Here is a 25,539-nt window from a genome sequence, read left to right as displayed (position 1 = left end):
AAATTCCTCCTATTTGTTTTAAAAGTATGTTTACATGATTTTTATTAAGTTTTTCATAAGACATATACATACCAACATTATGCAACATACTCACAACATTGCAAGTCTCTGCAAATAACAACTGATCATCCAATCCCTTAGCCTTCCCTACCTCCCATCCCCTTTTCCCCCCTCTCCCCCCCTCCTGGTTACACCTACTGCCCACCCCCTCCCTCCCCCCCCTAAAGGTAACTCAGTTTCTTAACCTATTAACCAAGTCCTTACTTTCCTTTTCACATATTCAATATTGTTTTAAAAATATTTCCATGTAATTTCACGTGGAGGGGCATTTTCAAAAGGGACATCCAAGTTTTGATTTGGACGTCCTCGCAAAACGTCCCTATCCAAGGGCGGGGAAACCCGTATTTTCGAAAAAAGATGGACATCCATCTTTCGTTTCGAAAATACCATCAGGGACATCCAAATCCTTAAATTTGGTCATCCCTAGACATGGACGTTTCTAATCGAAAACAAGGACGTCAATCTCAGAAACGACCAAATGCAAGCCATGTGGTCATGGGAGGAGCCAGCATTTGTAGTGCACTGGTCCCCCTGACAAGCCAAGACACCAACCAGGCAACCTAGGGGGCACTGCAGTGGACTTCATAAATTGCTCCCTTACGTTGTGTGCTGAGCCCCCCCCCCAAAGAAAACCTCACTACCCACAACTGTACACCACTACCATAGCCCTTACGGGTCAAGGGGGGCACCTAGATGTGGGTACAGTGGGTTTCTGGTGGGCTTTGGAGGGTTTGCTGTTTCCTCCACAAACGTAACAGGTGGGGGGGATGGGGCTGGGTCTGCCTGTCTGAAGTGCACTGCACCCACTAAAACTGCTCCAGGGACCTGCATACTGCTGTCATGGACCTCAGTATGACATATGAGGCTGGCACAAAGTATTTTGAAAGATGTTTTTTTTTAGGGTGGGAGGGGGTTAGTGGCCGATTCTCTCCGGTGGTCATCTGGTCATTTCGGGCACCTTTTTGTGCCTTAGTCCTAAGAAAAACAGGTCCAGGTGAAAACGTCCAAGTGCTCGTCAGGGATGTCCTTCTTTTTTTCGATTATGGGTCAAGGACGTCCAAGTGTTAGGCACGCCGAAGTCCCGCCTTCACTACACCTCTGACAAGCCCCCCCTTGAACTTTGGCCATCCCTGGGACAGAGTGCAGTTGGGGACGTCCAAAATCGTCTTTCGATTATACCGATTTGGACGTTTCTGTGAGGACGTCCATTTTCTGATGTGTCGAAAGATGGAGGTCCTTCTCTTTCGAAAATGAGCCCATAAGTGGGTCTTTGTACTTTTTGAAAGTGGGGGGGGGGGGGGGAAATCGATCCACTTTTACCCATTCTACATCACTCAGGATTTTGTAGACCTCAAATCATATTCGTCCTCAGCCATTTCTTTTCCAAGTTGAAGAGCCCTAACCTCTTTAGCCTTTCCTCATATGAGGAGTTGCATCCCCTTTATCATTTTGGTCGCACTTCTTTGAACCTTTCCTAATTCTGCTATATCTTTTTTGACATACGGGGAACAGAACTGAACGCAAAAGTCAAGGTCGTACGATGGAGTGACAGAGAGGCATTATAATATTCCCAAAAGCTCAATTCCAGCATTTTAACACACAGTTCATATTTTCAGCAAGCTTTATCCCATACATGGTCCCTATTTCACATGTGAAGGCGTCATCAGGAGGATATAATAATCGCTCAGAAGAGCTGCAGTCAAATGGTACCTTAGGGTAGAGCTGCTTTTGGGAACATTTTGAACTTTGATCTCTTCGGATCTTTTGGATTTTCTGCATTGATCTATTTGACTCACTTAAGAGCATGCATCAGAAAAAGCATTACACACCCTGGACTCTTGTCAATAAGAACTACACCGTTTATATGTGGATCACCACAGATCCTTAAGGTAAGTGCCAATTTTTTTATACTTTACAAAATATTTATATATAGCTCTTTAGACTATAGGGTTGAAAGAGGATGGTTATTGGTGCTATCATGGTGGCATGGTGTCATTACAGACACTTGAGACTTGCACTATAAAAACTGAGCACCCATTACACTTATACATTATATTATTTTTGATATCTAGTTTGATTGTTTTTTATATTCTTTATTTTTGTTTTTTTTTTTTATTGTGGTTTCTGGAATATCTGCAGTTACAATTTAATGCCAAGAAGTGTAGAGTGATGCGCTTGGGCTGCAGAAACCCAAAAGAGAGATACTGGATAGGAGGGGAGAGATTAGTAAGCTCGACTCAGGAGAAAGACCTTGGGGTGTTGGTGTCCGAGGATCTAAAGGTGAAGAAACAATGTGACAAGGCGATGGCCGTGGCCAGAAGGATGCTAGGCGGCTAGAAAGGGGTATAACCAGCAGAAGAAAGGAAGTGATGATGCCCCTCTACAAGTCGTTGGTGAGGTCCCACTTGGAGCATTGTGTTCAGTTTTGGAGGCCATATCTTGCTAAAGATGTAAAAAGACTGGAAGTGGTGCAAAGAAAAGCTACAAAAATGGTATGGAATTTGCGTTGCAAACCATACAAGGAGAGACTTGCTGACCTCAACATGTATACCTTGGAGGAAAGAACATGGGTGACATGATACAGCCGTTCAAATAATTGAAAGGTGTTAATCCGCAAACAAACCTTTTTTTTTATTTATAGTTTTCACAAAAATACAAACATATCCAGTTTGCAAAGTAATACAGAGAAATGTTTCAAAGAAAAAATAAATGCTACATCTAGCATATATTAAACAAAGCAATCTTTTCACTCTTCCTTAGACCAACAAAGGGTGGGGGAGGGGACTAAACAAATTTAAGGAGAAATATAATCCAAAAGAAAAGAAAAATTGCTTCAAATTGGCATAGTCCTGTTTGTAAATTCTTCTTTAATTGCTGAATCAATCTTCTTATTCAGTTAGATGGAATTTTAGCGTCCAGAAAATACTTTAGTTGAGGTGGCTCAAAAAAAACTTATTTAATGCCAGACATCCGAATTATACACTTACAAGGGTATACCAAAGTAAAGGTTGCTCCCAATGCTCTCACTTCATCTCTTAATGCAAGAAATTGTTTTCGCCTTTGCTGTGTTGTTTTTGTAACATCAGGGTAAACCCAGATTTTTTGTCCATAGAACAGTGTTGAAGAATATTAAAGTAAAGTTTCATGATCAAGTTCAAATCCTGTTCAAAGACCATAGATACTATAAGAGTCCGTCTAGATGTTATTTCTATCATCAATTCCTCTAGTAATGCAGTCAAGTTTTGCATATCTACAACAGGGGATTCAAGTGTCTCTCCCGGTTTTTGAACATTAGGTGAATAATACACCTTATTGCAAGGAGGAATCTCCGCGGGAGTTAACTTCAAAATCTCTTGAAAATATTTCTTGAGAAAATCTCGAGGTGTCAAAACAGGTAACATTGGAAAATTTAACATTCTGAGAGTGAGGCGTCGGTTGTAATTTTCTATCTGCTCTATTTTACAAGCAGTAAAGAGTTTATCTTTAACAAGAGAATCTACCATTGTTTTAACTTTTAATCTCTTCTTTAATAGCGAAAGTTTGAGTTAAAGATTCTCTTTTTATTTCATCATAAGATTCTGACATTAGATTCAACTTACTTGTTAACAAGGAAACTTCTTTAGTGGATTTAGCCACCTCAATAGTCAGTCTCTGAAGCGCCGTCCATATAGCTGCCATGGTCACCTCCTGGGGCATTTCTTGCTCCAGAATATTCTCCACCGGTGCATCAGGGGAAGAACCACCAGAAAGAGACAAGTCAAAAACTACATCGGTATCTGCTTGTACTCTTGATTCCACTCTGGCTCCAGCGGGACAAGGAGGCGGTTTCAGCAACGGAGGCGAAAGTGTGGTCTCTAAATCCCTGACCGACGTAGCTCCTTCTGCGCTGATCTCAGCGGGTGTCGCCAGTCCAGATTCAGATGGTAAGCTTCTCACAAAGCGATCAAGTGTTTGCTGTATAGGGGACGACGATAGTGCCACTGGCGGTTGCACTTTTGTCGTCCCCTTTCTTTTGGTATGAGGCATATCGAAATCCGGGGAAATTCTTCGTGTTCACCAGCAAACAGTTAGAGAGCGTCTGTGAGCTCAGCTAGGACGCCATCTTGCTCCTCCCCCCACTCAAACAAACCTTTTTCGGAGATGGGAAGGCAGTAGAACTAGAGGACATGGATTGAGGTTGAAAGGGGGCAGACTCAGGAGTAATGTCAGGAAGTATTTTTTCACAGAGAGGGTGGTGGATATGTGGAATGCCCCTCCTGCGGGGAGGTGGTGATGAAAAGGGTAATGGAATTCAAACATGTGTGGGATAAGCACAAAGGAATCCTGTTTAGAAGGAATGGATCCACGGAATCTTAGCGGAGATTAGGTGGCGACACCGGTAATTGGGAAGCAAAACTGGTGCTGGGCAGTCTTCTACTGTCTACAACCTGATTGTGACTGAATAGATATGGATGGGCTGGAGTGTAAATTTTAAGGGGTTTCGACGTTAGCTTCAGAACTTAGTACAAGAACAGTGATGGACAGACTTCTATGGTCTGTGCCCTGAGAATGGCAAGGACAAATCAAACTCTAGTATAAAAGTATCACATGCCATGTAAAATGAAATATCTTGTTGGGCAGATTGGATGGACCGTACAGGTCTTTATCTGCTGTCATTTATTATGTTACTATATTTGGATGCCCAATCTGCCAGTTTCCTAAGGTCTTTCTGCAATTTTTCACAGTCTACGTGTATTTTGACAACTTTGAATAGTTTTATGCCATCTGCAAAATTTAGTCACCTCACTCATCGTTCCAATTTCCAGATCATTTATAAACTAGTAAAAAAAGGCCTGTTTCTGACACAAATGAAATGGGCGCTAGCAAGGCTTTCCTCGGAGTATGTATGTTTGAGATAGTGTGTGAGACTGACTCTGTGAGAGCAAGTGAATGTGCGAGTGTGTGTGTGTGTCAGAGAGAGAGAGTGAGATTGGGTGCGAGTGTGTCTGTGAGAGAGAGAGAATGTGTGTGTGTGAGCATGACAATGTGTGCCAGGGGCCCCTCCCTCCCAGTTCCAGGGTCGTCGTCCCCCTTCCCTCCCTCCCAGTTCCAGGGTCGTCCCCTCCCTCCCTCTCAGTTCCAGTGTCCTCCCTCCCTCCCCCCCCTGCATCGTTTTTCTTTCGTTCCCTCAAGCTGTGGTTCTCTCTCCCTCCCTCCTTTCATGTGCAGCCTGTTGCAAATTGGCAGCTGTCCTGACTTCACCCGCCCCCCCCCTTCTTCCTCTTCTCTCATACCTGTGGCGCTTCTGACCTTTATCCTTGATGTGACAGCGATCAGCGCATGCTGTCTGCAGCTAGTCCTGGAGTCTTTTCTCTGCACGTCCCAACCCCTGCGTAAACAGGAAATGTCATCAGCAGAAGGGCGAGATGTGCAGGACAAAGGTACCAGAGGCAGCTGCTGGTGGCGAGGGGGTTTGACTGACACGGGGGGGGGGGGGGGGTTGATGTGCCAAGTGAGTGGGGTGCTCCTGATCGCGGCAGCCTGGCTGCTGCCGGCCGCCCTGCTGTTTCCCATCAACATCCCCGGCAGCGACGTGAGCCGCGTCCACGTCATACGCCCCACCCACTCACTGGTCAGCCCCGCCCCCAGGGGTGTGGCCACCATCGCAACGGTGACGTCATCCAAGGCTTCGGAGCCTAGCAGACCAACTGTGAAGAAAGCCACGGACACAGGCAGGCAGACGCATAGAACGTTGGAGGTGAGAATTATTATACAGGACTAGTAAAAAAGGCCCGTTTCTGACACAAATGAAACGGGCGCTAGCAAGGTTTTCCTCGGAGTGTGTATGTTTGAGAGAGTGTGTGTGAGAGTGACTGTGTGAGAGAGAGAGTGAATGTGCGAGTGTATGTGTGTGACAGAGATTGAGACTGGATGTGAGTGTGTCTGTAAGAGAGTGTGTGTGTGAGAGTGAGTACCAGGGGCCCTTCCCTCCCAGTTCTAGTGTCCCCTCCCTTCCTCCGTGTTCCAGGGTCGTCGTCCCCCCTCCCTCTGTTCCTCCGAGTTCCAGGGTCGTCCTCCAGGGTCATCCCCCCGCTTTTTTTTTTTGTACAGGTGGTGCATTCCCCTCCTCGTCCCCTCTCGTCCCCTCCTCCAAGTTCCAGACCCCCCTCCCTCCCCCTCCCCCCATTCCAGACCCCCCTCCCTTCCTCCCTCCTTCTCCCCCGAATTTCAGACCCCCCTCTGAGTTTGACTCCCCTACCTCCGAGTTCCAGACCCCCTCCCTCCCTCCGAATTCCAGACCCCCTCCCTCCCGCTCTCCGAGTTTCAGACCCCCCTCCGAGTTCCAGACCCTCTCCCTCCCGCTCTCTGAGTTCCAGACCCCACCTCCCTCCCTCCGATTTGCAGACCCCCTCCCGCCAACCCTCCCCCACCTGATCCAGCTCGTTCCAGTCCATTTGCTCCAGCTTCTTCCAGTCCGCCTGATCCAGCTCGTTCTAGTCCGTCTGCTCCTGCTAACCAAACAACCAACCTGCCTGCTTGTCAGCCCCTCAACTTGCCTGCTTGTCTGCCCATCAACAACCTGCCTGCCTCCCAGCCTGCACAACTACCTACCTGCCTCCCCGCCGGCCATTTTGCCAGCCCATCACTCTCCTGACTGACTGCTCACCCTGCCTACCCACCAGCCTACCCACCTCCTATTCCAAATCGTTGCCTGCTGTTCCAGTTTTAAGTCTCCAGTCTGGCTTCCTGCCCTACCTGTTGCTTAACACCTCAGTCACTACATAGGCACCCGTAACACCTCAATCACTACTTATGGCCCCCATACACATTCTCTTCCTTGCCCTGTCCCTTCCTAATCTTTCCCCCCTCCCACCGCTGTATACAGCACGAACTCACTGCCCATCCATGTCCTCTCCCGTCCTGCTCACTACTGCAATACCCTACCCACCCCTGTCCCCCACCATCCCTACTGTCCTCCTCCTGCTTCCTAGCTCTCAACCTTCAACACCTCCTTCCTACCATGAACCCTTCCCCATTCCTCCTAAGTGCATCCCGTCTTCGTCGCCTTACCTCCCCCACCCTCCTCCTCCTCACCCTCTTGCTCCTTCTCCTGCTATCCACGGGAGACATCAATCCCAACTCAGGTCCCCACACCTGTCCTCCTCCTCGTCTCATCCATGCAAACGTTTCCGCGATGTCTCCAATCTCATCTCTATTCCCCTCCTCCCCCCCTCCTCCCTCCCCTTCTCGTGCGCCCTGTGGAATGCACGCTCGGTCTGCAACAAACTTTCCTTCACCCATGATCTCTTCATTTCCCATTCCCTTCAACTGCTCGCCCGAACTGAAACCTGGCTCACCCCTGATGACTCTGCCTCAGTCGCGGCCCTTTGCCATGGAGGTTATCTTTTCTCCCATTCTCCCCGCCCAGTTGGCCGCGGTGGGCTACTACTTTCGCCCTCCTGCAGTTTTCAACCTCTCCTCCTACCGCAGTCTCACTGCCTCTCATCCTTTGAAGTCCACTCCATCCGTCTATTCTACCAGCTGCCACTCAGAGCTGCAGTCATTTACCACCCCCCTGATAAGTCCCTCCCTTCCTTACCGACTTCGATGCCTGGCTCTCCGTTTTTCTTGAGCCCTCATCCCCATCCCTCATTCTTGGTGGCTTTAACATACACACTGATAACCCATCCGACTCATACGCTTCTCAGTTCCTCATAACCTCCTCCTTCAACCTCCAACTGAGCTCCACCACCCCTACTCACCAATCTGGCCACTGTCTTCATCTCGTCCTCTCTTCTACCTGCTCACCCTCTAATTTCTGCGCCTCAGCTCTTCCTCTCTCTGACCACCACCTGATCACCTTCACACTTCATCACCCTCCCCCTCAGTCCCGCCCAACACTAACCACTACTTCCAGGAATCTCCAGGTTGTTGACCCTCCCACCTTATCCTCTAGTATCTCTGATCTCCTCCCTTCCATCATGTCCTCCGAGTCTGTAGACAAGGCTGTCTCCACTTACAATGCCACTCTCTCCTCTGCTCTGGACACCCTTGCACGTCCATCTCCCGTCCCACAAGGCGTACTAATCCCCAGCCCTGGCTGACCCCTTGCACCCGATACCTTCGCTCCTGCGCCCGATCAGCTGAACGCCTCTGGAGGAAATCTCGCACCCATACTGATTTCATTCATTTCAAATTCATGCTATCCTGCTTCCAGTCCTCCCTATTCCTCGCCAAACAGGACTATTACACCCAATTGACTGATTCCCTCAGCTCTAACCCTCGTCGTCTCTTCGCCACCCTTAACTCCCTCCTCAAAGTGCCCTCCGCTCCCACCCACCCCCCCTAACTCTCTCCTCAATCACTGGCTACTTCCACGACAAGGTGCAGAAGATCAACCTCAAATTCACCACCAAACCATCTCCTCCTCTTCACCATATAACCCACTCCCTCAACCAACCAACCCAGGCCTCCTTCTCCTCTTTTCCTGATATCACCGAAGAGGAAACCGCCCATCTCCTCTCCTCCTCGAAATGCACCACCTGCTCCTCAGACCCCATCCCCACCAACTTACTTAACACCATCACTCCTACTGTCATGCCCCCCCATCTTTCATATCCTCAACCTCTCTCTCCCCACTGCAACAGTCCCTGACACCTTCAAACATGCTGTAGTCACACCACTCCTCAAAAATCCATCACTTGACCCTACCTGTCCCTCCAACTATTGCCCCATTTCCCTCCTACCCTTCCTCTCCAAGATACTTGAACGTGCCGTTCACAGCCGCTGCCTTGATTTTCTCTCCTCTCATGCCATCCTCGATCCGCTTCAATCCGGCTTTCGCCCCCTACACTCGACAGAAACGGCACTATCTAAAGTCTGCAATGACCTGTTCCTTGCCAAATCCAAAGGTCACTACTCCATCCTCATCCTCCTCGACCTATCCACTGCTTTTGACACTGTCAATCACAACCTACTTCTCGCCACACTGTCCTCATTTCGGTTCCAGGGCTCTGTCCTCTCCTGGTTCTCCTCTTATCTCTCCCACCGTACCTTCAGAGTACATTCTCATGGTTCTTCCTCCACCCCCATCCCACTCTCTGTTGTAGTTCCTTAGGGATCTGACCTTGGACCCCTTCTTTTTTCAATCTACACCTCTTCCCTGGACTCTCTGATCTCCTCTCATGGTTTCCAATATCATCTTTATGCTGATGACACCCAGCTTTATTTCTCCACATCAGACATCACTGCAGAAACCCAGACCAAAGTATCGGCCTGCTTATTCGACACTGCTGCCTGGATGTCCAACCGCCACTTGAAACTGAACAGACCGAGCTTATTGTCTTCCCTCCCAAACCCACTTCTCCTCTCCCTCCACTCTCTGTCTCAGTTGATAACACCCTCATCGTTCCCGTCTCATCTGCCCGCAACCTCTGAGTCATTTTCAACTCCTCCCTCTCCTTCTCTGCGCATATCCAGCAGATTGCCAAGACCTGTCGCTTCTTCCTCTATAACATTAGCAAAATTCACCCTTTCCTCTCCGAGCACACCACCCGAACTCTCATCCACTCTCTCATTACCTCTCGCCTTGACTACTGCAACCTACTCCTCACTGGCCTCCCATTTTGCCATCTATCCCCCCTTCAGTCCGTGCAGAACTCTGCTGCACGTCTTATCTTCCGCCTGGACCAATATAGTCATATCACCACTCTCAAGTCACTTCACTGGCTTCCGATCAGGTACCGCATACAGTTCAAGCTTCTCCTATTAACCTACAAATGCACTCGATCTGCAGCCCCTCCTTACCTCTCTACCCTCATCTCCCCTTACGTTCCTACCCGTAACCTCCGCTCTCAAGACAAATCCCTCCTTTCAGTACCCTTCACCACCACCGCCAACTCCAGGCTCCGCCCTTTCTGCCTCGCCTCACCCCATGCCTGGAATAAACTCCCTGAGCCCATACGCCAGGCCCCCTCCCTGCCCATCTTCAAAGCCTTGCTCAAAGCCCACCTCTTCAATGTCGCCTTCGGCACCTAACCACCATACCTCTATTCAGGATATCTAGACTGCCCCAACTTGTCACTTGACATTTCACCCATTAGATTGTAAGCTCTTTTGAGCAGGGACTGTCCTTTTTGTTAAACTGTACAGCGCTGCTTAACCCTAGTAGCGCTCTAGAAATGTTAAGTAGTAGTAGTAGTAGTAGGAGAGGGGGAGTAACAGTTTCAATTTCAGCTTCGGTATAGGCTGAAACCGTTAACTCCGGTTTCAGTTGTTCTCTACATCAGGTGCCACCATTTTACAAGATGGCATTGCTTCTGCCTCTCAGCTTTTTGAGGTCCATTAGGGGAGTAGGGTTGGTAACTTTCTGACAAATAAAAACCCAACACATACCCCACTCCATGCCTCTTCCCTCATGCCCCACCTCAAGTCTCTCACAACATCTACTGAGGCTCCCTTGCCACACTCGCCCCTTTACAACCAACTGTAAGCACTAGGACTGCCATCTCAGAAAAAAAACTACCAAATGTATGTACATTCTATGATTATTGCACAGCAGTATACTACTGGTATTAATACCTTCATTTTTGAATTATATTTTAAAATCCTAAGTGTGGAATTAGATTGTTTTTTAACTTTCAAATTCATGTGAAATCATTAATAGGCAAGTCTTTCATATGTTGTGAAAACTGAGGACACTGCGCTGTTATTTTGAACTGGCTATTTAGACTATTACTCCGGGCACTTATTTTTAGACTTGATTACTGTAACATTATATATTGATTGCTCTAAAACCTTGATTAAATGAATGCAGCTCTTTCAGAATATAGCAAGATTAATATAAATGGTAAGTAGGTTCGAGTCAGCTAATTTGTTACTTAAGGAGCTGCACTGGCTTCCTGTTTTTGCTAGGGCACAGCTTAAACTGTGCATCATTATTTTTAAAATTATATATGGGATAGAACCATCATATTTTTACATAAAATTACAGAGGGCAAAACTTGTAACCAGATGCTGTTATGTTACCCTTTGGTGAGAAAATTGACTGCTTTTATATATTTCTTAAATATTTAACAGTAAATAACTAATTTATTAGTATTTACAGTAAATTCATGATTACTGTTTGTAATTTTAATCTTTTGCTATTTAGCAATTATATTGGTTTAGAGGCTGATTGTAATCTCCTTGGTTATTGTTTCCAGCAATGAACTAAAAACTGGTATTTGCGGAATAGAAGACCTGTGTAACATAAGATAACAGAAGCAAGAGCTCTAGTAAACACACCCTGCAAAAAACAAATATATTCCAGTTCTATACTGACAACCTGTCATAATAAAGTAGCACTAACAACCCTACCTACAAAAAGGCATCACCCTAGAATACCAACATAGTGCCTGATGGAAAATCTTAACACGCCAGAATGCTACAGACCCATAAACGGAAACAAAATACTAGCAGATTATGTCATAGAAACTGACATGCTAGCAGAATACTGCACCTTGGTCACATGCACAAACACAGATAGACCAACAGAAATTAAGGGAACATTAATAGAGATATGAAAGCAAAAACACTGAACTGACCTCAAGTCAGACTTTGCATGTACAGCAATAGTACAGAAACAGAAATTGAAGTGCAAGATAACAGAGATGTACATATGCCAAGATGACATGTTTCAATTAATAAATTCAGAACAAAATATTTGTTCCTACATTTGTTGTCTTAAGCATTTTATTTTTGCATTTTCTTTGGTCCCAGTGTCTCTATTCTGCCTTTCTCAATTTTTTTTCTCATTCTCTTACCAGGGTCTCCTGTCCATCTTCCCTATGTACCCCTCTCTCTCTGCCCCCCCCCCCCACCACCAGCATTGCCCCTCTGTGCCCCTCTTCCCGTTTTGCCAGCATTGCCCCATGTCTCTCCCCCCTTTGCCAGCATTGCTCCATCTCTCTTCCAATCCACTTTCTTTATGGTCTCTCTTTCTACCCACGGGCCCAAGCCTCTCTCTACTATGGTTTTAACGAAGAAGTTTAGATTGAGAACAGGAGACGGAAAGATGTCAAAAATTTGAAGTCAACTCAGCCCCACCTCCCCCGCGCAGCTGTCATCCCCGTGTTTATCTTTCTGCCCTCTCCCAGGTATAAAGGTACTAGTTACCTGTAACCTAGAATGTCCAGGACTCCAGGGATTATGGTCCTAACACCACCAGGTGGAGAGACAGAAAGACACAGAAGGCTTTATTAATATGATGAGAATAATCAGTAATTGTTAATTACATTTACCAATCAGGACTACAATTAGAATACATAATATAATTAATTAATTCTCATATGAGACAGCAACCGGGACACAAACGTGACCTCTGACATTAGCTCTCTGATTGCCTCTGTCCATGATTCTCCTTTTATACCCTTTTCTCTCATAGGCTAGTATTGGAAGTACAAAGTCAGCATATTCTAGTAAATTCTAACATATTCCAGCATATTCTAGCAAATTCTATCTTACAGAAGCAAAGTTCTTCATAACTTTATGACAGGTTGTCTGTATAGATCTGGAATATATTTGTTTTTTGCAGGGTGTGTTTACTAGAGCTCTTGCTTCTGTTATCTTATGTTATACAGGTCTTCTATTCCTTCAATACTTTAAGGAGAAAATCATACAACTGCGACTCAAAATACCTGTCAGCCCAATCGAATACATTACACTCCTAGAGTGCCTAGAACCAGACCCTGGAGTTTACCCAGAAGACCTTGTTTCACAAACACTTAAAAAATTTGCCAAATCTCACTGCAAACTAGACATATGCCCAAATAACCTCATGAAGTCAGCCCCTCAACACTTCATAACGGACCTAACAAATCATATGAACTTCATGTTACAAAATGGCCTCTTCTCATGGGAGAAAGGTAACATCCTACTCACCCCCATTCCCAAGGACGCAAAGAAAAATGCTAATGAACTAACGAACTATAGACCAGTAGCATCCATTCCCTTAATCACCAAAGTAACAGAAGGTGTGGTGACCAAACAACTCACAGAATATCTATACAAGTTCTCAATACTACATGATTCTCAGTCAGGATTTCGCTCTAATCACTAGTACTGAAACCGTACTAGTTACGCTTCTGACCAAATTCAAACAATTGATAGCAAATGGCAACAACATACTACTGTTACAATTCGACATGTCAAGCGCATTTGACATGGTTGACCATGGAATCTTATTACACATCTTCGGACTCAGAGGCAACGTTCTAAATTGGTTTAAGGGATTCCTAACCACTCGCTCACATCAAGTGACATCAAATTCGACTACATCAGCTACATGGACACTTGAATGCGGAGTTCCACAGGGATCCCCCCCTCTCACCAACCATATTCAACCTAATGATGACACCCTTGACTGAACTACTATCGAACCAGAATCTAAACCCATATATATACGCTGATGATGTAACGATTTATATCCCATTCAAACAAGATCTAAGAGAAATCTCCCATGAAATCAACCAAAGCCTACATATTATGAACTCCTGGGCAGACGCATTTAAACTGAAACTCAACGCAGAAAAAACCCAATGCCTAGTACTCACCTCGCAATACAAGACTGAATTCACCACCATCAACACACCTAAACTAAGTCTACCAATTTCGGATACCCTAAAAATTCTTGGAGTCACCATCGACCGACACCTAACACTTGAGAATCACGCAAAAAACATAACTAAAAAGATGTTTCATTCAATGTGGAAACTAAAAAGAATCAGACCATTTTTTCCACGGAGTGTCTTCCGCAACCTGGTACAATCACTGGTACTTAGTCATCTAGACTATTGTAACTCACTTTACGCCGGCTGCAAAGAGCAAATACTTAAAAAATTCCAGACAGCCCAGAACACGGCAACCAGACTAATATTCGGCAAACCAAAATACGAAAGCGCAAAACCCCTACGTGAAAAACTGCACTGGCTCCCACTCAAAGAACGCATCACATTCAAACTTTGTACCCTAGTCCATAAAATCATTCATGGTGACGCCCCAGCATATATGTCAGACCTAATAGAACTACCACCCAGAAACGCAAAAAAATCTTCTCGCACATTCCTTAACCTTCATCCTCCCAAGTGCAAAGGCTTGAAATACAAATCAATGCATGCATCAACCTTTTCGTATACAAGCACACAGCTCTGGAACGCGCTGCCACGCAACCTGAAAACGGTCTATGAATTGACCAACTTCCGCAAACTACTGAAAACTTATCTCTTTGACAAAATGTATCATAAAGATCAACATGTATAACTGCACTATCTCTATATATAAAAAGCACCACCAACGTTCTAAATGAAGCCTCCAGCCAGAAGTGTGAAGGGGGAGAGATATCCGGTTTCCCCATGAGTGTCTGCCCCGCCCTCGCTCTCTCTGTAACACAAACAGTGAAGGAAAACACAGCAAAGCACGAAATCAAATCGCTCTCTCTGTAACAGTGAAGACTCAGAGGGGGGAGGGGAGAGAGGGCAGAAGCCCTCACTATCTCTGTAACACAAACAAAGCACAGCAGGAAACTTAACACTGAAGGACTCGACTCCCAGGGGGAAGGGGACAGAGAGCAGAGGGGAAGGGAGAGAGGGCAGAGGGCAGGGACACACATACTCCCACATGCACACAGAAGAAAACCTTGCTAGCCCCCGTTTCATTTGCATCAGAAACGGGGCTTTTTTACTAGTCTCTAATATATCCAGAAATGTTCTTTAATGTCTTTTGCTTTAAAACCATCATGTATTTCACCACCATGTAACCCAAAACCCTCTGTAAAACCAATTGTATGTTCTCTTCTACCTCCATCATCCATGAAGAATTGTAAGCCACATTGAGCCTGCAAAGAGGTGGGATAATGTGGGATACAAATGCAATAAATAAATAAACAAACAAACAAACAAACAAACATATTTGCTTATCATAAGTAAGGTCTGTAAGGTTATCCTACTTTGCAAAAACCATCTTCCCAGCAACCAAAAGTTGTGTCTCTTACATTATCTGCTATAATGGCCAACAGCAATTTTCCCCTTACATTACTACATTCATGTGGATCAGGTTTTCTCTGTATTGCTCTTCTTTTGCTGTGGTGTCAGAAGTACTATATTTACTTATTTTATTCCTTTGAGTCGTGTTGCAGGTTCACCCTATTCTTATTTACTCTATGTTGACTTCATCCAGAAGCTGCATGCCATTTCCCGTGTGCAACCCTGACTGTAAACCCTCTACTGCAACTGTATGTCGCCGTGTGCAACCCTGACTGTAAACCCTCTACTGCAACCGTATGTCGACTGTGTCCTCTTAATACCAGAATCACCACTGACTTCTGTAAATTCATCTGGCACATGGATATTTCTACACAAACATTATGAACTTTAATTTTCTATTTTTATTCTTACCTTGTATTGAGACCAGTTACAATCTATAATAACATCTGTCTTGCTCTTTCCAGGCATTGCCAGACAGAGGAGGGATAGTTTGCATATTGGATAGTGTGGGTACACCTATCACATTGCAAGGAGGTAGCAGAACCTGGAACTGAAATTGGGTAACCAGAATAGACCAACTTCTCCCAGGGATAAGCCTGGCTACAAAGGGGAGGTGCTTCAATAAGAACCCTCGTCTCAAACCCGGTGAAGAAAACAATAACCCAAGCGAGAACTTAATGGAAGCCTTAACATCTGATCCAGAAGACCCATGTGAACAATGAACTGAAACAACACTTCGGAGTCCCCTTGGATGACTGGAAAAGGGGAAAGCAATCAAGACCTCAACTGACAAACAGATAACAATCCTGGGAACAATTTGTGATATAATTCCATTTTTAAGAGACATACGAGTGTTCCACAGTTCCGATGTTAAAAGATCTCTCTGCAACAGCCGTGTCTAAGAGACACTGATATACAACTTACTGTATTTGAACTCTTGTTTGCTTTGGTATTTCTGTTATTATGGTTTACCACTCAAAGTTTGAATTTATAGATGTGCCAAAGGGAAGGTGCCAGACCACTAACACTGACCTGATTCGAGACTATAACCAAAGCTTTGCAAGGACTTACTACTTTGGCTGACGAGTTGGCAGAATACTCAGGCATTGATACCTCCTGAATAGGATGGTTGGACAATGCCTTTGGAAAGTGGAAAAACTTCTGTCTGGACTGACCACAATCATTGTTGTTATTTCTATTTTTATACTTTTTGGCTGTTGTATTATACCCTGTGTAGAAGATTCGTAGAACGCTTAATTGAAACTGCCTTGAGCCAGCAAGATCCTATCGGACAATATGTGTTATACGAACGAATGCTTCATAATGTTGCACCTGAACATGCTGAAATTGATGCTGATTTTGAATATCTAACTATTAATGTTAATGAACAGTAATGTATAATACATCCATGCATGATCATCTTCCCTTGTCACCAAATACTAATGGGTAACTTAATAAGACCATGGGTGGGTGTTTTAAAGGGTTCCACCTACACCTTATTGTCTTGCTACACATTACCTTCTATCTGTTACACATCCTAACCACTGTACCTCACAATTATAGTACACTAGTGTCTCTCCTATTTACTATCCACCTCCTGGTGCTCATGCAATTGCCTAGCCATAATGGGTAAGTCAGAACTGAGTCTATCCCCCTACTATGGGATTCTCAGGCCTGCAACCTAAGAAAGCCTGGAATTGGAGCACTAATCATCTGCTTGCTGAGAACACACAGATCTTGAGGTGTGAATATTCACCTAGAAGTAGGACTAGGGGCCAGATGCACTAAACGTTTTTCATCGTTAAATGAGCCCTTAAGGAAGAATTTCCTATCCTTTCCATGCACTAAAGCCTATTTTTCGACGGTAGTAGCAGCTAACGAAACTGGAATGCAAATGAGAAACTACCATTGAAATGTAGACAATTCAGAATGCACTAACCATACCGACGATAGCAACGATTCACTTACCACCAGAAATTTAACGTCAGCTCAGACCTGTCGTTAAAGCCTGAAAAACCAAATTGCTGGCATGTTTTAAAAGAAAAAGTGGCTCCCTGCTTCCCTGTGCCTACAATAATAAAAGGAAACTGCTCCCCGCTGCTCCGTTTGTGAAATAAAAGCTTTTAAAAATGAAACCTTTGCAGTTGCTGGGCTCCCCCTCCCTTCCTGTGTCTCTCTTCTTTAGTCGGCAATGCTCCGCCTCCTGCCCTCCTCCACCTCCGTGCCCCGCCCCCCCCCCCGATTTCGTCCCCGCCGTTCCCCCCCCCCCCACCGGACCCCCCCTCCACCATAATGGCCGGTGCAGCGCCTCTCACCTATGTTTGAAGGCGCTGCACAGGATGGATCAGCTATTCTTCAGCTCTTCTGTCTCCTCCGATGTTTCCTTTTTCTTCCTGTGTCCGCCCTCCTCTGACGTCAGTTATCTACGTAGATAACTGACGTCAGAGGAGGGCGGACACAGGAAGAAAAAGCATGCTTTGCGCATGCTTTACGAGCCGATTACCGACGGGGATTAGTGCATCGTTCTTTCCAATACCGCACCAAACTTTTTGGGGCTGTGTTTTTGGAGCATGCTTCGTTATTTGAGATTCGGTAAAGGTTTTTACGTTTCTGATTTTTTTACGTTTGCTTGATGCATCTACCCCTAGGTGTCATATAAAAAACACTGGTAACTCCCAACTTTGGTGAAGGTCTTGCTTATGAAGACCTTCAAGGGAGGAACTGTTTATATGGGACATGCTGGTCATGAACCATAAAACAACTTTACAACAGTAACTGAGAATTATGAGCAAAGCTAGGCCTCTGTGAACAGGCTATGAACAGGTTAAGAGTCACTGAGAAGCTAAATAATAAGAATTACACAGAATGTGAATCTCATGTCAGCTTGCCCTTCTGTTGGAGAGCCAGGCAGATATGGAGTCATAACAGAGATATGTGTGGCAAGAGCATACTGTAAATGAATGTAGTAATGTAAGGGGAAAATTGCTGCTGGCCAAGAAAGCAGATAATGTAAGAGACACAACTTTGGTTGCTGGGAAGATGGTTTTTGCAAAGTAGGCTAACCTTACTGACCTTACTTACGATAAGTAAATATGTTATGAAGAACTTTGCTTCTGTAAGATAGAATTTGCTAGAATTTACTAGAATATGCTGGAATATGTTAGAATTTACTAGAATATGCTGACTTTGTATTTCCAATACTAGCCTCTGAGAGAAAAGGGTATAAAAGGAAAATCATGGACAGAGGCAATCAGAGAGCTAATGTCAGAGGTCACGTTTGTGTACTGGTTGCTGTCTCATATGAGAATTAATTATATTACATATTCTAATTGCAGTCCTGATTGGTAAGTGTAATAAACAATTACTGATTATTCTCATATTACTAAAGCCTTCTGTGTCTTTCTGTCTCTCCATCTGGTGGTGTTAGGACCATAATCCCTGGCGTCCTGGACATTCCAGGTTACAGGAGTGGCCTAGTGGTTAGAGTGGTGGACTTTGGTCCTGGGGAACTGGGTTCGATTCCCACTGCAGGCACAGGCAGCTCCTTGTGACTCTGGGCAAGTCACTTAACCCTCCAATGCCCCAGGTACAAATAAGTACCTGTATATAATACGTAAGCCACATTGAACCCGCTATGAGTGGGAAAGCGCGGGGTACAAATGTAAGAAAAAATAATAGTACCTTTATATCTGGGAGAGGACAGAAAGATAAACACCCGTATACCCAAAACAAACATCAGCTGCTGCATCCCCATTGTCGTTCTTTATTGTTGTAACATTTTTATTTTATCTCACTTATATTTTCAAACATGCCAGCTTGTGCAGCATAAGGATGTACACAGAGGACATATCGGTTTGAGTACTAATTTGTTCTAAATCGTAATCAGTGTATCATTTGGAGGGGCTGGTTATAGGGACTGCCTAGCACCTGTTGTATTCGTGAATATATGTTTTCACCTAGTAAAGGGCCACCAAAAGACATTGTGTTATGAAAGTCAGGTGCTTAACGTTCAGTTTCTATTTATAAGTACAAAAGTTATTTTTAAACCTTAATTAGGTTGAAACCTGGAAGCATTTAACATCTTTTTTTCCCTTGTGTATACATCAAAAGAAAAAGATGGCATGTGGGAACTTGCTCATTTTGTTTTGTGGAATATAGTGGTATATTATAAAAATGCACTTAATTTTTTTAAATTGCTATTTCAAATACAGGTATTAAATAATGAGGGAAAGGCTTCTTTCATGGAGAAGTTCTGTCTAGAGTCAGTCTAAATGTGCCAACACTGTCCAATTCTATTGAATATATTTATTTCTTCTTCAAGTCTGTGTGGTTGTAAAAGGCATTTTTTTAAAATCTTTGTCTCTCGGCTGTGTGTTTGTATATAGATGTGTGATTTTATTATGAAGGCAAACAATAGACCACCAAAATACAGTAGCCAGCAGAACACTATTAGCCATCAAGTTCATTTAGTTAATTATGTTCAGTGGAAAATAAATCTGTTGGCTGCCTACCATGTGAATATTCCATCACTGTTTCATTATTGCTATCAAGTATTACATATTATGGCCATTTGCTTTAAACTTCAATTGTTTTAATTCGTTTACCCAGACCTTACATGGACATGGCATTGCTTGTTAAACCCAAAGGTGAAACCTAAGGGTGGTCAAACAATTTGGAATAATTGTGTTGTGCTGCAGAAGTTGTAGTTTACTTTTGCAATGTGTGTATGGATGCCTGTGATAATGTTTTAATAACTGTCTATACATATGGCTATGATTTCAGAAAATGCAGCACCATTAAAGGCCAGACTTTTAAATGCCCATCTGGGTATATATGGTAATCTCATCTTTGTTAAATGTTTCAGACATATTCATCAACTTGCTCCCATGATGTTACTTAATTCTATTATTCTATATCACTGTATTTTCAAATGTAAGGAACATTGAATCAGAGTTTACTTGGGATAATGTGGGGTATAAATGTCAATTAAAAAAAAAAAAACCTTTATCCTCCACCTTTTAAGGCACTGCCTATCTAACTGGATGGTGATGGCACAAGGAAAGCAAGTTTGGTCCTGTGAAGACTAACTCAAAATAACCTGTTTCTTAGCTGGGCTCTAGTATTACTACACCTCTTCTCAGAAAACTTATCTACCCCAACTTGACATTTTGTCCTTTAGATTGTAAGCTCTTCCGAGCAGGGACCGTCCTTAATTGTTAATTTGTACAGCGCTGCGTAACCCTAGTAGCGCTCTAGAAATGTTAAGTAGTAGTAGTAGTATTATCACATTGAAAATGCGACCATACTATACCATGCCTGTGTTGTTATGTTCCACTAATAAGTTAAAAAATTAACTAGCTTTCTTGAAAGGATTATATAACCTTTGGATACGTGACTAGGAACAAAAACACACACACATATATACACATATGTACAGCCACAAAACAACCTTTTTTAGGGTGGATAGTGTTCACAATTGAGCTCCTTTTATTATCGACCTGATAGAAGAGATAAGTTTTCCATTTTGGCACAGTTTTAAGTCATCACAAGAAACCCAATGGCCTGCATTAGGGGCTTATAGTCCATTTAGTTATGTTTCAACAAATGAGATCTGCATGAAACCAAATATTTAATTGTACTGTTTTGACTTATAAAACCACATGCCCCTGAAACATGCCAAAAAAACAGAGTAATCCATTTGTGTATGTAAAATTTAAACTTCTACAAAAGAGAGGTGAAGATATGATTCCATGTGCCCTAATGAAAGGAGAATTTACTTTTACTTCCATTTAATTTCAATATGTTCCTTCTTTATACCAGTATTCCCTAGGCAGCTTGCAACAGTTAACATAAACCCATCAGGAAAGAGGCTATTCTCACTGAGATTTGGCCATGTATTACTGTATTCTATGGAACATTATAGAAAAATGCAAAGATACCAAGTCACGCGCATTCGACGCACACTTTCACACCCCTCCTCAGGCATTCGGGGACCGGTCTCCCCGCCGCATGATCTGCCATCTCTCCCTTTATCTTCCACTCTCCTCCTTGTCCGCGATACGGCACCTCTCCCTCAAACATCAAACTCATACCTGACCTGAGGTCGCCCACTAACAATCCCACAGCTTTTTCATCTCAAGTGCCCCGTCGCCTATGATACACGACACACCACACAACTTCTCTCCGTCAACTCTACATCCCAATTCCTTCTCCCGCCTTGCCAGAAACAGGAAGTTGCGTCAGAGGAGAACGCAGTATGTCCGAAAGAGCTTTTTCCAAGTGATATATTCAACGCAGCCGCTCTTGCTTTCTTGCGGGGCTAATACAGCAGCGAACCTTATACCAAGGAGAATTATGACCAAAAGGAGGGGTAGACCAAGAACATACTGACACATCCACGTGTCAGCAGCATCAGAGGTCACCTGATCTACTGGCGCATGCGTGTGGCGATCTCCACGTGCCGCCCGCCAGATAAGTACAGTACGCTACTACTACTAGTGGAGGTTGCAACAGTTGAGCGCCAGTGGTCGTTGCATCAGCATAGGCAAAGAGTGCGGCTGGGCAGCCTAGGCAGAATTATTGAAGAGAGGACTGGGAGAACTTATTGCATGGTGCTGTTTGCCACCAAAGCGTTAAGTGTTAATACACCGGGAGTTATTTTATTCTTTTTTTGTTGTTATTAAATTTGCGCTGCTTGGGTAGTTAAGGGCAGACTAGGGGCCAGCATAGGTTATAATGCTTAAAAGTAAGCTCTTAAGGCAACTAAATAAAAGTTCTACCGTATATGCATGAATTGTGACAAAGTTACTGCTTATATGGATTGTTAGTTTGATTTTAAAAAAAGTATAACTTTATTCTTTTTGTTTTATTTTTTAACATCTGTTTCTGTTGCAGGAATTGAGATAGGAATTTGTGATACTTCAGGAGTCAGACAGCACACACCAGTATGAGAGAGTAATCTTCTTTATTTGCCAGCAAACAAAGCAGGACATCAGTTCTAGCTCTCTTCTCTTTCTCTCAGCTCTTTTTGTGTCATGTGGCTTCTGTCTCAGCTGCTTCTCTTCTGCTGTCTCTCCTGTTGTCTTCCAGCTTTCTTCCTTTCTTCTGAGCTCCTTCTGACATAAACTGCTTCTGCTCCTACTTAAATACAGTTCTATCCAGCCTAGCCTAGCCCAGCCCCCTTACTCTCCAATTGGTTAAGGAATAGATTGGTCACTTTGCCTCAACCAATCATTACTTTTGAAATATCAGTTACATAGGTTTGGTATTCCTCAAACTGACCTCTAACCTGGGGCCCCTCAAGCCAGACATTTGGGCTCCAGTCTCTTACATGTTATTATGATTGATTTCTCATATTCCTAGTACTAACTGCTAACTAAACTCTGGCATTCATTAAAGGGGTCAAAAGCCAATCTTACTTAATAGCATACATATCAGGTTATTACTTTCAGGAGGCCAGTCCTACACTTAGCTATAATTAATCAAGGAGAAGAGAGCTGACTAGTCCTGACCTTGTTCACCTATCAGCTTATACATTGAACCAGCCAGTACTATGGCTAAGTCAAACCACATGTTGATCTCTTCACTGTAGCCCTACTCAGAACGTCAGACAGAGAGTTGAACAAACATTCCACACAGAATTATTAATTTACACAGAATACAACATATTCTAAAGTAAGCATTCTTATAAAACATATTCTACATATCAAGAACTTCTAAATTCTAACTCATTTATATCTAGAATTATTTAGAATCTAACTATTTCCTTCTAAGCAGTATTCAATTTAATCCTAAACAAACTGCCTGCTTGCCTTGTCCATTCATAATAGTATCCCCTCAAGATTTAATAGTATACAGATGTGTGTGCTAGCATTAGCAATCCATCAATCACAAGGGTGAAAGAAATTCCTGTCTCTGACCTTTTTAACCCTTTTGCTCGACAGCTAGAGTTCTAGTAATTAACTCCAGCCTGCATTCCTTCACTACTTGCTTGCAAGGTAAAAAGCTAGAATTCAAACTTTTAAGCTTTTAATATCATTTCTTATGTATATAATTTCTCAGAGTTAACCCTTTCTTTGCCCATGGCTGCCTCATTCCCCCCTTTGAGACTAAAATCAGCTTATGCAGAGATAAGTCTCACATCTCAAACTCTGGAGATTATAGTGATCCTAACTGGGAATTGACTTGTGAATCACCATTACCCTACTTGTTAAGGTTCGACGGCATACTGCCGAAGCACATGAGGCCAAGAAACAAAACAAAAACCCTGCTAAAACTAAGACTATTAGGGAAATGAACAAGGGACGTATCCAGGAGGTCAATGACCACCACCAGGAGGTAAGGTCTAATCCTCCTCGGTAATCCTCCACATTAAGGCTAGCCAACTGTAGGACTTTATCCATGGCATGCCTAACTACATGCGTCCTATTTATGACAATAGTACAGCACTCTGAAGAATTTAGCACTGTGCAGAGACCACCCTGGGCTGCAAAGAGATAGTCAAGACCCATACGGTTATATCTAGAAACTATACTTAATTCATTAATTTGATCCTGCAATGCATTGACTACCACGTTCAGCTCATGAACTAAAACATGAAGTAGGGACTGAAGTCTCCGAGTAGCCATACCTAGTTCAGTAATACCCGCTACCGGGCCTCCAATTGGAATCCAGGCCGTGGCAGAAAGGGCTACAAGTCTCTTTTTAGTCAGAGGATAAGTAGAATTGATATACTGGAGGGCTAATTCAATCGCCTCATCCTCTGTGGCAACGGAGGAGGGTAAGGACAAAGCCTCTCGCTTAGAGCGGTGCGGGGATGGTGGCTTAAGAGGAATAACTTTAGGAAAATAATTCAAGGTTACCAATACACAAAAATCATATGTGGAGGGAAGAATCATGTGGAGGACATTATCACAGAGCCAGTAATGACCAAGGAGAGGGTGAGGAAAGTTCCCAATAAATGTTGGCTCAGGCTGGACAGGGTACTTAGGGTGCCCATAATGCGAGCCCCTATCCCAGGGGGAACGAAGACGAAATGGAGACTTTGCACACCATAGGCGCCAATCCCCAATTGTGACAGGCTGCTCATTTGTTAGTAACTCTTCATACCCCGGGGACTTATGAAAGTAGAAAATAAGCTTGGACACTATAGTCTTCTCAGTGGTACGCTTAGGAGCCAGATAATCACCTGGGTCATAATCTACAGGTATGGTAGCAGGGCACATAGGAGTACCTGGAGAAACTACCCACACAGATTCTCCTTTTTCTGGGAGAACATTAGTATAGTTACAGGGAATGGGAAGAACAGTTGAGATGCTTCTTGTTAAACAAAACACTCCAGAGGCTGGATAGGGAGACGTAAAAACTGGCCTTAGAGAAGAGTCAGAGGGGGAAGTAGCATTATAAAAGGACCACCAAGTATAATCCTGGCTCCAAGGACCTGAACTCGAAAAGTAGGGAGGTATAAGAGCTGGGAGCTGCACAGGGACAGGTACAGCTGGGACATCTGTGGTATAAGGAGAAAATCGGGAACACACAATACAAGGGGAAGTAATCTTTGCCTGGCTAATTAGTTCCTGGACTGAGTGTAACCAAAGGTTGGAGCGAGTTGGGGTATTAGGAACAAGGAGGCAAGGAGTAGAAAACAACAAAAGCATCCAAACTACTAACATTTTCTTTCTTCCTAATCTAAAACAAATACAGCAAACTAATTAAGCAATAATATTTCAACAGTCTGTGCTAATCACAGATTACTCTAATATAATGTTCTCAGTCTTTGAGTTCTTATACCAGTTGGGATAGACCCTCAACTGACAAGGATCAAGCTTTCAAATTCCAAGAAAGCCAGAATCTGGGCAAGAAAGAGTCTCAGTGTGAAGCCGAAGTTCAGCCGCTCCTGCAGTATGCAGTTGACCCTTCTTTTCAGCTAGTAGATTCTTTGGTTCGGGTCAAGCACAACTTCAATGGCTCCGCTGGATCACTTTCTGCTCTCCACTGTCTAGGCTCCGTCTGATCCGTGCTGGGCTCAGTCTGGTCAGCAGACTTAATTCGAGACCAATGGACCCATGGAGTAATCCCTGCGACCTTCACAGCTGTAGGGGTAGAAAGCAAAACAGTAAAAGGTCCTTTCCATCGGGGCCCCAAAGGCTGGAGCCTCCAGTCTTTCACCCAAACTCTATCCCCTGGCAGGAAGGAATGTACCTGAGCCTGGAAGGGGACAGGGTTTATTTCTCTCACATAAGACTGAAGCTCAGAAATTATCTTACCCAGGAGGGCTACCTGCTCCTGCACCTGGGCAGACCCTAAAATCCCTATGTCTCCCTTAATTCCCTGTAAAATGGCTGGGGGCTTCCCATACACAATTTCAAAGGGAGAGAGGGCTGTTCCTTTAGTTGGGGTGCATCGGAGGCGGAAGAGGGCTAGTGGCAGTGCCTGTGGCCATTTCAATTGGGTTTCCTGACAAATCTTTGCTAGGCTATTT

The 25,539-nt window shown here is 44.0% G+C and overlaps 1 protein-coding gene across 1 annotated transcript in view; it reads right to left on the bottom strand.

The window, feature by feature from the left end:
- Window positions 1-21,297, bottom strand: part of LOC115459007 (protein shortage in chiasmata 1 ortholog-like) — a gene marked incomplete at its 3' end in the record, with an annotated part of 101,094 nt that extends 79,797 nt beyond the window's left edge. Inside the window, exon 1 of the mRNA XM_030188870.1 lies at window positions 21,157-21,297. The remainder of the gene's footprint in view (window positions 1-21,156) is intronic.
- Between the last annotated feature and the right edge of the window lie 4,242 nt (window positions 21,298-25,539).

Source organism: Microcaecilia unicolor, unplaced genomic scaffold, assembly GCF_901765095.1.
Source record: "Microcaecilia unicolor unplaced genomic scaffold, aMicUni1.1, whole genome shotgun sequence".
Taxonomy (NCBI): domain Eukaryota; kingdom Metazoa; phylum Chordata; class Amphibia; order Gymnophiona; family Siphonopidae; genus Microcaecilia; species Microcaecilia unicolor.
The sequence above is the reverse complement of the archived record's forward strand: the minus strand, read 5'-3'. Positions and strand labels throughout refer to the sequence as shown.